Source organism: Acinonyx jubatus, chromosome B4 (assembly GCF_027475565.1).
Source record: "Acinonyx jubatus isolate Ajub_Pintada_27869175 chromosome B4, VMU_Ajub_asm_v1.0, whole genome shotgun sequence".
Taxonomy (NCBI): Eukaryota; Metazoa; Chordata; class Mammalia; order Carnivora; family Felidae; genus Acinonyx; species Acinonyx jubatus.
Genome location: NC_069387.1, coordinates 103,319,089 through 103,336,327, shown reverse-complemented (window position 1 = coordinate 103,336,327; position 17,239 = coordinate 103,319,089). Strand labels below are relative to the sequence as shown.

The following is a 17,239-nucleotide window of genomic DNA, read 5'->3' as shown; positions in this document are numbered from 1 at the left end:
TTCCATGGGACATTTGTCTCTTCTCTTTATTTATTAAAGTTTTTGTTGTTGTTGTTGTTTTTTAATATAAAGGGGCCCAGGTAAGCAAACATGGACTATACTGCAATTTCACAGAAAGTGGGCTGGATGACTGGATGAGAGATACATGGCTGTTTAGAGATCCTCCCACATTGTACATGATCAAACCTGGGTTAGCAATTAACTTAGTTCTCACCAGGAGATGGTGAGACTGAGGCTGTTGACATATCCATGGCTAGGCCATAACTGGTTCAAGAACTAAGGTAGGTGGATGTGAAGGTGAAGCCCATTAGGCGATCTGCCCAGGGAGCTGGGAAGATAAAGCCAGTGGCAATGAGACTGAATTGGTTCTAACAGTCTTAGATTAACAAAGAAAGTTATTCATGCTATTATTCAAAGGATTAGTGTCACTATGAATCTTTTGCAGTATAATGCAAAGATGACTCAGTATGGTTCTTACTTTTAGAAATGATGTGATTATGTACATAACATATTCATAAGCCCTGAAATTTATGGACAATAAGATAGAAGTTTTCTTTTCTTTTTTTTTTCTTTAACGTTTATTTATTTTTGAGACAGAGAGAGACAGAGCATGAACAGGGGAGGGGCAGAGAGAGAGGGAGACACAGAATCCGAAACAGGCTCCAGGCTCTGAGCTGTCAGCACAGAGCCCGATGCGGGGCTTGAACTCACGGACCGTGAGATCATGACCTGAGCTGAAGTCGGACGCTTAACCGACCAAGCCAACCAGGAGCCCCAAGATAGAAGTTTTCTTAAAAATAAAGCAAAATGTAATGTATAAAGTTATTTCCATATTCTCTAATGTATACCTGTCCAATAATTAGTTAACAGAAATAAAATTTGAACTTTCTACTATATGAAAGCAGAATCTACATACAAAATATTAACTTCAGCTCATAGTTATTCTAAAAATGATCACTGATATATCATATAATTATTACATATTCTTTCATTTGAATTAAATATGTCATTTACAGATTTTGTACACATCAATAATTCTAATAATTTAAAATAATGTAACATTAAAACATGTTTTCTCCTATATTAAAAGCATATTAGGGGCGCCTGGATGTCTCGGTCAGTTAAGTGTCCAACTTTTGATATTGGCTCAGGTCATGATCTCACAGTTTGTGAATTCGAGCTTTGCGTCGGGCTCTGGTACAGGTTGGAGCCTGCTTGGAATTCTCTCTCTCTCTCTCTCTCTCTCTCTCTCTCTACCCCTACCCCACTCATGCTTTCTCTCATTCTCAAGATAAATACACTTTAAACTTTCTTTTTAAAAAAAGCAGTATTAAAAACTAAGATAATTATCTCTTTTTCTTCCAGAAAGAAAGAAAGAAAGAAAGAAAGTAATATATTTTCCTGTCCTTTAAATGATCATATCCTATCTTCTACTACTTCCTAGAGCTCTTGTTGTCTGAGAGACATTTCTGTACCTAAAGCTTCTCTGTGGTTAGCTGGGAGAATAAAGATAGTTTTTATAGGCAATGTGACTGTTCTTATGTAGAATTAGACTTACATTATGTAAGAATGTTCTATTGCATAATGGAAATATCCCTTTATTTTCTGCACATTTGGCTTGGTCTTTGCATATAATATTGACATATTGTTTTTGATCTTAATTTAAAGGAAGTATAATTGTTAAATCTTGTTTTTTATCTACCCCCAAGTGTAATTGCTACAAATAAGTACAATCATTAGCTGTAGGGAACTTTATTATTAATAAGAGTATCCTCATTTTCAAGGATAATTTGAGGTGGTTTACACTACGAAGCATAAAAACATATCAATAGTAGCGTCATTAAAGAAAGGATAAACTCTTAAGGGTGTAAAATTCAAAGGAGAAAAACATGATACCAAATAACCTAATTAAGGACAGTTGCTGGAATCAAGCATAAATGTAAACTGGAGCCTCCTGATAGCTAAAGCAAAAAATAAGTTGAGGGTTCTTTGGAGGAGACTGTCATATCATGAAAACCTATAAAAATTATTATATAGATTGTTATATAACAGGATCTACATAAATGAAAAGGCTTCTAAATACTGTCTTTATTGAACGTCCAAAAATATCCTCACTGAATCAAATATATTAAGATTGAATGCCCCTAAAACCTAAGCCCCATGGGTTTCTGTCCAATCACTGCTTGGGGAAAGAGTCACGGGCTGCAACTTATGTATAAATCTTCCAGCAAGTACAGTTTCCCCTCTTCTACCTTAATCACCTTATTGGATTTAGGGTGTTTGTTTATAAAAATTCTTTTTTTTTAAATTTAATGTTTATTTATTTTTGAGAGAGAGAGAGAGAGAGAGAGAGAGAGAGAGAGAGAGAGACAGAGAAGACCGTGAGCAGGAGAAGGGCAGAGAGAGAGGGAGACCCAGAATCTGAAGCAGGCTCCAGGCTCTGAGCTGTCAGCACTGAGCCCAACATGGGGCTCAAACTCACAAACTACGAGATCATGACCTGAGCTGAAGTCGGATGCTTAACTGACTGAGCCACCCAGGCACCCCTGTTCATAAAAATTCTATCCAAACAGCTACGAAAGAGATCAAATGAGTCAACGAGATCTTTATCTTGGTCATGGGGAGGGTAATGCAGAGAGGGGAAGTAATGAAAGCTGAGTCATGAATAAACTTATCAATAAGAAAAATCTCAGAGGAAAAATTATCTAGAACAAAGAGTGAAATTGTTGTTAGTTCAGGAGCTCATCATAATCGTAAAGGATTAAAAAATATATTGCGTAGAAAATAACAGTAACTCGGTCACTATGGCAGTTTTGAATCTTGCTCTCATTAACAAATACATTCTGATGAGACTAGGCTGTACTTCTGGTTTTGGTTTTTATCAAGCCAAGAGATCCCAATCTTTCTTTTAAGTATATGTATTTCTGGAATAGAGTCCCACAAATTGAGAAAACCTGAGTACATCTTTACTTTTTGCAATCAAATGACCACTTCTGTTCCTTCTTAAAACTATAATAAAAGCAAACTACTTAATCATAATTCTGATAATGCATCCCTATAGAGATGAACTACTGTAGGCATAGGGATGTAAACAGGGGAATATAGTTTTTTTTTTTTTAGAGGGTAAATATTTTTTTTTCAATATATGAAATTTACTGTCAAATTGGTTTCCATACAACACCCAGTGCTCATCCCAAAAGGTGCCCTCCTCAATACCCATCACCCACCCTCCCCTCCCTCCCACCCCCCATCAACCCTCAGTTTGTTCTCAGTTTTTAACAGTCTCTTATGCTTTAGCTCTCTCCCACTCTAACCTCTTTTTTTTTTCCTTCCCCTCCCCCATGGGTTTCTGTTAAGTTTCTCAAGATCCAAATAAGAGGGAAACCATATGGTATCTGTCTTTCTCTGTATGGCTAATTTCACTTAGCATCACACTCTCCAGTTCCATCCACGTTGCTACAAAAGGCCATATTTCATTCTTTCTCATTGCCACGTAGTATTCCATTGTGTATATAAACCACAATTTCTTTATCCATTCATCAGTTGATGGACATTTAGGCTCTTTCCACAATTTGGCTATTGTTGAGAGTGCTGCTATAAACATTGGGGTACAAGTGCCCCTATACATCAGCACTCCTGTATCCCTTGGGTAAATTCCTAGCAGTGCTATTGCTGGGTCATAGGGTAGGTCTATTTTTAATTTTCTGAGGAACCTCCACACTGCTTTCCAGAGCGGCTGCACCGATTTGCATTCCCACCAACAGTGCAAGAGGGTTCCCGTTTCTCCACATCCTCTCCAGCATCTATAGTCTCCTGATTTGTTCATTTTGGACACTCTGACTGGCGTGAGGTGATATCTGAGTGTGGTTTTGATTTGTATTTCCCTGATAAGGAGCGACGTTGAACATCTTTTCATGTGCCTGTTGGCCATCCGGATGTCTTCTTTAGAGAAGTGTCTATTCATGTTTTTTGCCCATTTCTTTACTGGGTTATTTGTTTTTCGGGTGTGGAGTTTGGTGAGCTCTTTATAGATTTTGGATACTAGCCCTTTGCCCGATATGTCATTTGCAAATATCTTTTCCCATTCCGTTGGTTGCCTTTTAGTTTTGTTGGTTGTTTCCCTTGCTGTGCAGAAGCTTTTTATCTTCATAAGGTCCCAGTAATTCATTTTTGCTTTTAATTCCCTTGCCTTTGGGGATGTGTCGAGTAAGAGATTGCTACGGCTGAGGTCAGAGAGGTCTTTTCCTGCTTTCTCCTCTAGGGTTTTGATGGTTTCCTGTCTCACATTCAGGTCCTTTATCCATTTTGAATTTATTTTTGTGAATGGTGTGAGAAAGTGGTCTAGTTTCAACCTTCTGCATGTTGCTGTCCAGTTCTCCCAGCACCATTTGTTAAAGAGACTGTCTTTTTTCCATTGGATGTTCTTTCCTGCTTTGTCAAAGATGAGTTGGCCATACGTTTGTGGGTCTAGTTCTGGCAGGGTTTCTATTCTATTCCATTGGTCTATGTGTCTGTTTTTGTGCCAATACCATGCTGTCTTGATGATGACAGCTTTGTAGTAGAGGCTAAAGTCTGGGATTGTGATGCCTCCTGCTTTGGCCTTCTTCTCCAAAATTACTTTGGCTATTCGGGGCCTTTTGTGGTTCCATATGAATTTTAGGATTGCTTGTTCTAGTTTCGAGAAGAATGCTGGTGCAATTTTGATTGGGATTGCATTGAATGTGTAGATAGCTTTGGGTAGTATTGCATTTTGACAATATTTATTCTTCCAATCCATGAGCAGGGAATGTCTTTCCATTTCTTTATAGCTTCTTCAACTACCTTCATAAGCTTTCTATAGTTTTCAGCATACAGATCTTTTACATCTTTGGTTAGATTTATTCCTAGGTATTTTATGCTTCTTGGTGCAATTGTGAATGGGATCAGTTTCTTTATTTGTCTTTCTGTTGCTTCATTGTTAGTGTATAAGAATGCAACTGATTTCTGTACATTGATTTTGTATCCTGCAACTTTGCTAAATTCATGTATCAGTTCTAGCAGACTTTTGGTGGAGTCTATCGGAATTTCCATGTATAATATCATGTCATCTGCAAAAAGCGAAAGCTTGACTTCATCTTTGTGCCAATTTTGATGCCTTTGATTTCCTTTTGTTGTCTGATTGCTGATGCTAGAACTGTTAAACAACAGCGGTGAGAGTGGGCATCCCTGTCGTGTTCCTGATCTCAGGGAACAAGCTCTCAGTTTTTCCCCATTGGGGATGATGTTAGCTGTGGGCTTTTCATAAATGGCTTTGATGATGTTTAAGTGTGTTCCTTCTATCCCGACTTTCTCAAGGGTTTTTATTAAGAAAGGGTGCTGGATTTTGTCAAAGGCCTTTTCTGCATCAATTGACAGGATCATATGGTTCTTATCTTTTCTTTTATTAATGTGATGTATCACGTTGATTGATTTGTGAATGTTGAACCAGCCCTGCATCCCAGGAATGAATCCCACTTGATCATGGTGAATAATTCTTTTTATATGCTGTTGAATTCGATTTGCTAGTATCTTATTGAGAATTTTTGCATCCATATTCATCAGGGATATTGGCCTGTAGTTCTCTTTTTTTACTGGGTCTCTGTCTGGTTTGGGAATGAAAGTAATACTGGCTTCATAGAATGAGTCTGGAAGTTTTCCTTCCCTTTCTATTTCTTGGAATAGCTTGAGAAGGATAGGTATTATTTCTGCTTTAAACGTCTGGCAGAACTCCCCTGGGAAGCCATCTGGTCCTGGACTCTTATTTGTTGGGAGATTTTTGATAACCGATTCAATTTCTTCGCTGGTTATGGGTCTGTTCAAGCTTTCTATTTCCTCCTGATTGAGTTTTGGAAGAGTGTGGGTGTTTAGGAATTTGTCCATTTCTTCCAGGTTGTCCAATTTGTTGGCATATAATTTTTCATAGTATTCCCTGATAATTGTTTGTATCTCTGAGGGATTGGTTGTAGTAATTCCATTTTCATTCATGATTTTATCTATTTGGGTCATCTCCCTTTTCTTTTTGAGAAGCCTGTCAATTTTGTTTATTTTTTCAAAAAACCCACTCTTGGTTTCGTTGATCTGCTCTACCGTTTTTTTAGATTCTATATTGTTTATTTCTGCTCTGATCTTTATTACTTCTCTTCTTCTGCTGGGTTTAGGCTGCCTTTGCTGTTCTGCTTCTAGTTCCTTTAGGTGTGCTGTTAGATTTTGTATTTGGGATTTTTCTTGTTTCTTGAGATAGGCCTGGATTGCAATGTATTTTCCTCTCAGGACTGCCTTCGCTGCATCCCAAAGCATCTGGATTGTTGTATTTTCATTTTCGTTTGTTTCCATATATTTTTTAATTTCTTATCTAATTGCCTGGTTGACCCACTCATTCTTTAGTAGGGTGTTCTTTAACCTCCATGCTTTTGGAGGTTTTCCAGATTTTTCCTGTGGTTGATTTCAAGCTTCATAGCACTGTGGTCTGAAAGTATGCATGGCATAATTTCAATTCTTGTAAACTTATGAAGGGCTGTTTTGTGACCCAGTATATGATCTATCTTGGAGAATGTTCCATGTGTACTCGAGAAGAAAGTATATTCTGACGCTTTGGGATGCAGAGTTCTAAATATATCTGTCAAGTCCATCGGATCCAATGTATCATTCAGGGCCCTTGTTTCTTTATTGACCGTGTGTCTAGATGATCTATCCATTTCTGTAAGTGGAGTGTTAAAGTCCCCTGCAATTACAACATTCTTATCAATAAAGTTGCTTATGTTTATGAGTAATTGTTTTATATATTTGGGGGCTCCGGTATTCGGCACATAGACATTTATAATTGTTAGCTCTTCCTGATGGATAGACCCTGTAATTATTATATAATGCCCTTCTTCATCTCTTGTTACAGTCTTTAATTTAAATTCTAGTTTGTCTGATATAAGTATGGCTACTCCAGCTTTCTTTTGGCTTCCAGTAGCATGATAAATAATTCTCCATCTCCTCACTCTCAATCTAAAGGTGTCCTCAGATCTAAAATGAGTCTCTTGTAGACAGCAAATAGATGGGTCTTGTTTTTTTAACCATTCTGATACCCTATGTCTTTTTGTTGGCGCATTTAATCCATTTACATTCAGTGTTATCATAGAAAGATACGGGTTTAGAGTCATTGTGATGTCTGTATGTTTTATGCTTGTAGTGATGTCTCTGGTACTTTGTCTCACAGGATCCCCCTTAGGATCTCTTGTAGGGCTGGTTTAGTGGTGACAAATTCCTTCAGTTTTTGTTTGTTTGGGAAGACCTTTATCTCTCCTTCTATTCTAAATGACAGACTTGCTAGATAAAGGATTCTCAGCTGCATATTTTTTCTGTTTAGCACAGTGAAGATCTCGTGCCAATCCTTTCTGGCCTGCCACGTTTCAAAAGAGAGATCAGTCACGAGTCTTATAGGTCTCCCTTTATATGTGAGGGCATGTTTATCCCTTGCTGCTTTCAGAATTTTCTCTTTATCCTTGTATTTTGCCAGTTTCACTATGATATGTCGTGCAGAAGATCGATTCAAGTTACGTCTGAAGGGAGTTCTCTGTGCCTCTTGGATTTCAATGCCTTTTTCCTTCCCCAGTTCAGGGAAGTTCTCAGCTATAATTTCTTCAAGTACCCCTTCAGCACCTTTCCCTCTCTCTTCCTCCTCTGGGATACCAATTATGCGTATACTATTTCTCTTTAGTGTATCACTTAGTTCTCTAATTTTCCCCTCATGCTCCTGGATTTTTTTATCTCTCTTTCTCTCAGCTTCCTCTTTTTCCATAACTTTATCTTCTAGTTCACCTATTCTCTCCTCTGCCTCTTCAATCCGAGCCGTCGTTGTTTCCATTTTGTTTTGTATTTCGTTTAAAGTGTTTTTCAGCTCCTCGTGACTGTTCCTTAGTCCCTTGATCTCTGTAGCAAGAGATTCTCTGCTGTCCTCTATACTGTTTTCAAGCCCAGCGATTAATTTTATGACTATTATTCTAAATTCACTTTCTGTTATATTATTTAAATCCTTTTTGATCAGTTCATTAGCTGTTGTTATTTCCTGGAGATTCTTCTGAGGGGAATTCTTCCGTTTGGTCATTTTGGATAGTCCCTGGAGTGGTGAGGACCTGCAGGGCACTTCCCCTGTGCTGTGGTGTATAACTGGAGTTGGTGGGCGGGGCCGCAGTCAGACCTGATGTCTGCTCCCAGCCCACCACTGGGGCCACAGTCAGACTGGTGTGTGCCTTCTTTTCCCCTCTCCTAGGGGTGGGATTCACTGTGGGGTGGCATGGCCCGTCTGGGCTACTTGCACACTGCCAGGCTTGTGGTGCTGGGGATCTGGCGTATTAGCTGGAGTGGGAAGGCAAGGTGCACGGGGGCAGGAGGGGCAGGCTTAGCTCGCTTCTCCTTAGGTGATCCACTTCAGGAGGGGCCCTGTGGCAGCGGGAGGGAGTCAGATCTGCTGCTGGAGGTTTGGCTCCGCAGAAGCACAGAGTTGGGTGTTTGCGCAGAGCGAGCAAGTTCCCTGGCAGGAACTGGTTCCCTTTGGGATTTTGGCTGGGGGATGGGCGAGGGAGATGGCACTGGCGAGCGCCTTTGTTCCCCGCCAAACAGAGCTCTGTCATCCGGGGGCTCAGCAACTCTCCCTCCCTTTGTCCTCCAGGCTTCCCGCTTTCTGAGCAGAGCTGTTAACTTATGACCTCCCAGACGCCAAGTCTGCTTGCTGTGGGAACACAGTCCGTCCGGCCCCTCCGCTTTTGCCAGCCAGAGTCAGGGGCTCTGCTTGGCCGGCAGGCTGCCCCTCCGCCCCGGCTCCCTCCCGCCAGTCCGTGGAGCGCGCTCCACCTCGCCACCCTTCCTACCCTCTTCCGTGGGCCTCTCGTCTGCGCTTGGCTCCGGAGACTCTGTTCTGCTAATCCTCTGGCGTTTTTCTGGGTTATTTAGGCAGGTGTAGGTGGAATCTAAGTGATCAGCAGGACGCGCGGTGAGCCCAGCGTCCTCCTATGCGGCCATCTTCCTCATCACCAGGAATATAGTTCTTTAATGATTTATGACAACATGTATGGATCTAGAGTGTATTACACTAAGTGAAATAAGTCAGACTGAAAAAGAAAAATACCATGTGATTTTACCCATATGTGGAATCTAAAAAAACAATTGAATAAACACACAAGATGCAGAATCAGACCTATAAAATATAGAGAACTGATGGCTGCCAGAGGGGATGGGGGGATGGGCAAAACAGGTAAAGAGAAGTGGGAGATACAGGCTTTCAGTTACGGCATGAAGTCCCTGGAATAGGGGCGCCTGGGTAGCTCAGTTGGTTAAGTGTCCAACTCTTGATCTTGGCTCAGGTCATGGTCTCATGGTTTGTGAGTTTGAGTTCCACATCAGGCTCTGCACTAATAGTGCTGAGCCTGCTTGGATTCTCTCCCTCTCTCTCCGCCCTCCCCTGCTCGTGAACTCTCTCTCTCTCTCAAAAAAAAAAAAAAAAAAGGTAAACTTAAAACAATAGAAATAAATTAAAAAAAGAAGTCACTGGAATAAAAGGCACAGTATAAGGAACGTAGTCAATGATGACAAGTGGCAGGTACACCTGTAGTGAACATAGCACAATGTATAAAGAAGTTGGATCACTATGTTGTACATTTGAGAGTGAGATCACATTGTGTGTCAATGAGACTCAAATAAAAAATAACAAAACAAGAGATGGGGCTGGGGAATCTAGAATTTGCATGGATAGTGTGTGCAATAAAAGTAAGGAGTGGTTTCCTCTCTCATATTTAGGTCTTTCAAAACCTTCTAAATCCTACAGGAGAAAACAAGCAGCAATCTCTTTGATCTCAGTCACAGCAACTTCTTACTTGACATGTCTCTGAAGGCAAGGGAAACAAAAGTAAAAGTGCACTTTTGGGACCTCATCAAGATAAAAAGCTTCTGCACAGCCAAGGAAACAATCAACAAAACTAAAAGGCAACCGACAGAATGGGAGAAGATATTTGAAAATGATGTATCAGATAAAGCGTTAGTATCCAAAATCTATAAAGAAAGAACTTTATACCCAAACTCAATACCCAAAAAAACCAGACAATCCAGTGAAGAAATGGGCAGAAGACATGAAAAGACACTTTTCCAGAAAGATATCCAGATGGCCAACACACACATGAAAAGATGCTCAATATCCCTCATCATTAGGGAAATACAAATCAAAACCACAATGAGATACCACCTCACACCAGTCAGAATGGCTAAAATTAATAACTCAGGAAACAACAGATGTTGGCGATGACGTGGAGAAAGGGGAACCCTATTGCACTGTTGGTGGGAATGCAAACTGGTGAAGCCACTCTCGAAAACAGTGTGGAGGTTCCTCAAAAAATTAAAAATAGAACTACCATACGATGCAGCAATAGCACTACTAGGAATTTATCCAAAGGATACAAAAATGCGGATTCAAAGGGGCACATGTACCTCAATGTTTATAACAGCACTATCAACAATAGCTAAGTTATGGAAAGAGTCTAAATGTCCCTCAACTGATGAATGGATAAAGAAGTTGTGGTTTATATATATATATATAATGGAATACTACTCAGTGATGAAAAATGAAATCTTGACATTTGCAAAAACATGGATAGAACTGGAGGGTATTATGCTATGCGAAATAAGTGAGTCAGAGAAAGATATCACATGATTTCACTCATATGTGGAATTTGAGAAACAACAGATGATCATAGGGGAAGGGAAGAAAAAATACGATAAAAACAGAGAGGGAGGCAAACCATAAGAGACTTAAATACACAAAACTGAGGACTGATGGGGGTGGAGGGTGGGGTAAGTAGGTGACGGGCATTAAGGAGGGCACTTGTTGGGATGAACAGTGGGTGTTATATGTAAGCGATGAAATCACTCACTGGGTTCTACTCCTAAAGCCAAGACAACACTGTATCTTAACTATCTTGAGAATAAAAATAATAATAAAATACAATAAAATGAAATAAAATGAAATGAAATAAAATAAAATAACAAAATAAAATAAAATAAAATAAAATAAAAAGGAGGGAGTGGGTTTAGTAGACAGTCATTTGCTGTTACTGAGGCAAGACCAAGAAATCATGGGACATTCATGAGATACTACAGGTAATTCAAGTGCAGCTGTTGGGGGATTCAAAATCACATTCTGAAGTGATGAGGCTTAACTCAGATAAAATTAGAAGGCATAATAGGTAAGGGTTGGGGTTTTATCATTAAGAATTAGAACATTCTTAGAACCCAAAAAACATAATAGACAAGTAGCATGATCTCTCACTCATGGGCAGGAAAAAAAACCCCAAAACATTAAACACTGAACAAAGGGGAAAACTAGAAATTTGAAGCCTGAAGATGAAGCTGTGTTGGAAGATTGTGATGACATCAGGGCACCAGGGGCAAAGGCAAGGATTTGAGTAGTGTTCTGGACAAATCCTTCCTTTTGGTTTTATTTGCTGCCATTAGACTTCTGAGGTCCCATAACATGTCAGGATTCACATGTGGAAAAAGCTCATGCACTTTCTGATTTCTAAACAGGACTCTTTAAAGCTCCCCAAACTCATTAGTGCTTACCTGACTGCATGAAAGGAACCACCCATGTGCCTATAAGCAGGGCCAAAATTTTCCTAAGGAGGCAGTATTTGAGCTGCTCAAGCACTTGAACAAAGTACTCAGTTAAAGCCCTAGAATCCTGTCACATACAACATCAATGTATACTGCTAGATATAATACACAGACAAATGACATTCTTGCAAGGAAATGAACTCTTCAGGACTCTTAGGTCCTGGTATGAGAGATAAGCACTACTGAGTTTCTGGAAAGAGGAATAATTTACAACATAGTTCCCAGAAAAGTGATCTTCAAATCACTATCCTATGATTTTTCTTTTTCTCCCAAAGTGCACTGAAATTTTGGAATAACCTTCCAATTAATTTTGTTCTGAGCTTTTCCCTTCTTTCCTTCCTTCCTTATTATTATTATTATTATTATTATTATTTTAAAAAGCCACAGTTTACTAAATAAATTGAGCATCCATGAACTGGAAGAACTTGGCATATAAAATGATTATACAACAAACTTTACTCTGTGGTAATTTTGACTGCTGACAATTCTATATAAACAAATAGTAAAGAGATGGTCTGCCATGACACTTAAGAAAAGTATTATTAAAATGGGATCCTTCACACCTATTTTCCAATAGGAAAAAAATCAAGTTCATTAAGGTATGAATTCTAATGTAGAGCACTTTTCTACAAAGAAGCATTAGAAAAGATGATCTGAATATAAACTACACTGATATTTTACGTGCTTACTGTACTGCTTTCCTAAAATGTAGAATTATAATTATAAAATGTGAACAATGATTAATATTTTATGCAAGGCAAGAGGATGGATTGATTGCTAAGTGAGGAATCTGCCCAAATGTGGCTTTTGACAGCTGGCGGCTGGCAGCTTTGGCAGGCGAGTCACAGTCAGCAGGGGTCAAGGTTAATGGCAGCACAAAATACACTTGTATGAGACTGATAGGCAGGCCTAGGCTGGGCCACAGCATCTCTGAGGACAGCATCTGGTAAAGGCCTCTAAAAAGACCTGACACAATTTCTGTCCTTTCCCAGAAGAAGTTAAACTTCTCTAATTGGCTCCTACCCTTCTCAGTATTAATACAGGCTATATTTTTAATTCTCCAAAACCTTTTGTTGTATTTACTTTGTGTAAGGTTCATTTCCTTTGGGTTTGGTGGATTTGGGTTTCCAATTTTTTTTTTAATTAAAGCTGCTGAAAGTGAAACGAACATCTATATACCTATTACTTAAATTCACTAATCATTACTATTTTGCCATATTCGTTTTAACCATCCATTTATTATTATTATTATTATTATTATTGCTGATCCATTTGAAAGTAAATTACAGATGTCATGGCCCTTCACCCCTAAATGCTTCAGCAAGTAGATCCTAGGAATAAGATATGCTCTTACATAACTAGAATAATCAAATTCATTAATTTAACATTGATCCAATATTGTTGTCTATTACATATTCTATATTAAAATTTTACCATTTGTCCTAATAATCCTTTTATGGACTCTCTTACCACTCCACCTTTTTAAGAATCCCATCTGGGATAGGACATTGTATCTCTACTCCCATTTAATCTGGAACAGTTCCTCAAGTCTTGTCTTTTATGAAATTGATATATAGTTTGTAATTGGAGAATAATTGACATACAATATGGTATTAGTTTCAGGTGTGCAACATACTAATTTAACATTTATACACATTAAAAATGGTTACCACAGTAAGTCCAGTTACCATCTGTCACCATACAAAGCTGTTCTAGTTGCACCTCTTAATTTCCTTCAACTAGTTTGTGCATCCCCTGCTCCCTTTCCCTCTGACAACTGCCAATTTGTTTTCTGTATCTCTGAATCTGTTTCTGTTTTTGTTTTCTTTGTTTTTTAGATTCCACATATAAGTGAAATCATAAGGTATTTATCTTTCTCTGTTTGACTTATTTTACTTAATACTCTCTAGATCATTCATGTTGTAAATGGCAAGATTTCATTCTTTTATGGCTGAATGATACACACACACACACACACACACACACACACACACACACACACACCATATCTTCTGTATCCATTCATCTCTTTATGGACATTTAGGTTATTTTTACATCTTGGCTACTATAAATAATGCTGTGAGGAACAGCGGTGTGTACATCTTTTTGAATTCATGTTTTTGTTTTTTCTTTTCCCAGATAAATACCTAGCAGTGGAATTGCTGGATTGTATGGTAGTTCTATTTTTAATTTTTTGAGTAAACTCCATATTGTTTTCCAGAGTGTCTGCACCAGTTTACATTCCTAACAACAGTGCATGAGGCTTCCCTTTTCTACACCTCCTCACCAATACTTTTTATTTCTTGTGTTTTTGACATTACTTATTTTGACAGGTATGAGGTGATATTTCCTTGTGGTTTTAGTTTGTATTTCCCTGATAGTTAGTGACATCGAGCATCATTTTATGTGACTATTGGCCATCAGTATGTTTTCTTTGAAAAAAATCTGTTCAGGCCCTCTGCCCATTTTTTAATCAGTTTTTTTTTTTGATATTGAGTTGTATGAGTTCTTTATATATTTTGGATGTTAACTCCTTACCAGATATATCATTTGTGAGTATCTTTTCCCATTCAGTAGGGTGCCTTTTCCTTGATGGTTCATGGTTTCCTTTACTATCTGATATGGACATATTTTGAAAAGTCTAGTTGTCTGAGTGTTTTCTCATGAGTAGATTCAAGTTATTCATTTTTGGTAGGAATATTACATAAGTGATGCTGTATCCTTTCCAATGCATCGCCTGATGAGTTGGACAATGGCAGTTTGTTCATTATTGGTGATGCTAACTTTGAAGGTTTATCTACTTTTTGAAATGAATAAAAAATCTGTGGGAGGTAATGTGAGTCTGTGTAAATATCCTGTTCCCCCATAAACATTTTACCCAATGGCTTTAATGCGTTGATGATTCTCCTGTGAATCAATTATTACCATGGTGGTTGCAAAAAGCAGCCAGGATTTACTTATGGGCATAATGCACATGTCAAAGCAGTTCAATATCACTTAGAGACATATTACAACATGGAAGAGCTTATGAGCTCCCTACATTTGTTGTTGGCTTTCCTATGGAACAATTCCTGTCCTCTCACCTGTATTTAAACCACCTGGTGATTATTCTTACCTTGGATTAATCCCTGATTTAACACCCAAAAAAAAAGTTTACCTGGCCTCTCCACATGTGCTCACTCCTATAGCCTCATCTCTCACTTCTGCCTCTCCTGCTTGCTTTGTGCTCCAGCACTGCTGAGTTCAGAATCAGGTTTCTCACATCTGTGTATTTTTGAAGAAGCATACCCACCCCTGCATACCTACAATGAATTCATTGCTCCCTACCTTCACACCTTGTCTGCTTGATGAACTCCTCTGCATCCTTTAAGACCAAGCTAAGGTACCACATGTTGTTCGTGAAATCTACACAGGCAGAGTGAGTCACTCCTTTCTCTATGCCTCCACACTGGTTTATACATGTGTCTATTGTTGTAGGTTCATGCTATATTGTAATTGTTTTCTTTTTTTTAATGTTTATTTATTTTTGAAAGAGTGTAAGTGGGGGAAGGGCAGAGAGGGGGGACAGAGGATCCCAAGAGGTCTCTGAGCTGACAGCAGTGAGCCCAATGTGGGGCTTGAACTCACAAACCGTGAGATCATGACCTGAGTTGAAGTTGGAGGCTCAACTGACAGAGCCACCCAATTGCCCCATAATTATTTTCTTTTTAAAAGGGTTATATTTTAATTGTCTTTGTAGCCCCAGAGTTTACACTGTTTTTGACACATTGGAGATTTTTCAAAATAAATGGTTTTTGATGAATAACTAAATGACTTTGGTCTCAAAAGTTTTCCTTTTGCTGACCCACTGTGGAAACATATCTAAGAATATTTTTCTAAATTATCCTTTATTGCCCTTTGCCATCTTAGAGGGGCACCTGGGTGACTCAGCTGGTTAAATGTCTGACTCTTGATTTAGGTTTAGGTCATGATCTCACAGTTCATGGGTTCAAGCCCTGTGATGGGCTCTGTGCTGACAGCTCAGGGCCTGGAGCCTGCTTCAGATTCTCTCTCTCTCTCTCTCTCTCTCTCTGTCTCTCTCTCTCTCTGTCTGAGCCTCCCCCACTCGCAGTCTGTATCTCTCTCTCTCAAAAATAAACATTAAAAAAATTAAAAAAAAAAAAAAAAGAAGTGTAGCATCAAGGCTAAAATGCCAAAGAAGGGGAAGCCCCACCAAAACCCTGCCCTGGTCAGAGGAATTGGCAGATATTCTTGATCGGCTATGTATTCCAGAAAGGCCATGTATAAGAGGAAGTATTCAGCACTAAATCCAAGGTTGAGAAGAAAAAGGAGAAGACTCTTCCTACTGTCAGAAAACTAGTTGGTGGTGACAAGAATGGTAGTACTCAAGTAGTTAAATGTTGTAAAATGCCTAGGTATTATCCTACAGAAGATGTGCCTTGAAAGCTGTTGAGCCACGGCAAAAAAATCTTTCAGGTAGCTAGTGAGAAAACTGCGAGGTAGCATCACTCATTTTGATCATCCTCACTGGGTACCACACAGGCAAGAGGGTAGTTTTCGTTAAGCAAATGAGCAGTGGTTTGCCACTTGTGACTTGACCTCTGGCCCTCCATTGAGTTCCTCTGCATAGAACACACCTGACATTTGTCATCGCCACCTCCACCAAAACTGATACCAGCAGTATGAAAACCCAAAACATCTCACTGATGTTTACTTCTAGAAGAAGAAGCTGTGTAAACAAACTCAGACACCAGGAAGGTGAGATCTTCAACACAGAGAAGAAGAAATATGAGATTACACAGCAGTGCAAGGTTGATCAGAAAGCTGTGGACTTGCAAAGTCTGCCAAAAATCAAAGCTATTCCTCAGCTTCAGGGCTATCTCCACTCTGCGTTTTCTCCCAGGAATGGAGTTTGTCCTTACACATTGCTGTTCTAAATTTCTCAAAAAGAACTTAATAATTTATCCATTAAAAAAATACACAAATTATCCTTTATTTACTTCCATTAAGGTTCTAGCTTAGTAGTTTTCAACTCTGCCCATTCAACACTACACCATCCCCATCAAATCATCAGTTTTTATTGTCTTTTTTTTCCACTTTTCAGTATCTGAAATTAACTTCATTTATTTTTGTACTCATTATATAACACACAAACTCTAGAACATAAGCTCCTTTTATTTCTCTCTTCTCATAAACAAATACTCCAGTTTATTCCTTGTCTAGCAAATGATACCAGTACTGATGCTTTTGAAATCCAAAAGATATAGTGTGTGTGTGCAATTGTGCATTTGTGTGCATGCAATATAAGCTGGGGGAGAGAGACAGGAAGGCAGAAAAGTAATGTCAATTGACAAAAGAAGGCAAAATGCTATGGACCATGAAGAAATGGAGAAAACTTAAAGACAATTTTGAGGGGTGTCTGGGTGGCTCAGTCGGTTAAGTGTCGACTTCAGCTTAGATCATGGTCTTGCGATTCGTGAGTATGAGTCCTGTGTTAGACTCTGTACTGATAGCTCGGAGCCTGGAGCCTGCTTTGGATTCTGTGTCTCCTCGCTCTCTGCCCCTCCCCACCCCC

At 39.0% G+C, this 17,239-nt stretch overlaps 1 protein-coding gene and 1 pseudogene across 7 annotated transcripts in view; one reads left to right on the top strand and one right to left on the bottom strand.

Moving 5' to 3' along the window:
- METTL25 (methyltransferase like 25) overlaps positions 1-17,239 on the bottom strand; it is a 161,212-nt gene that overhangs the window by 38,951 nt on the left and 105,022 nt on the right. The window lies entirely within an intron of this gene.
- On the top strand, positions 15,898-16,798 carry LOC106988116 (60S ribosomal protein L6-like; annotated as a pseudogene).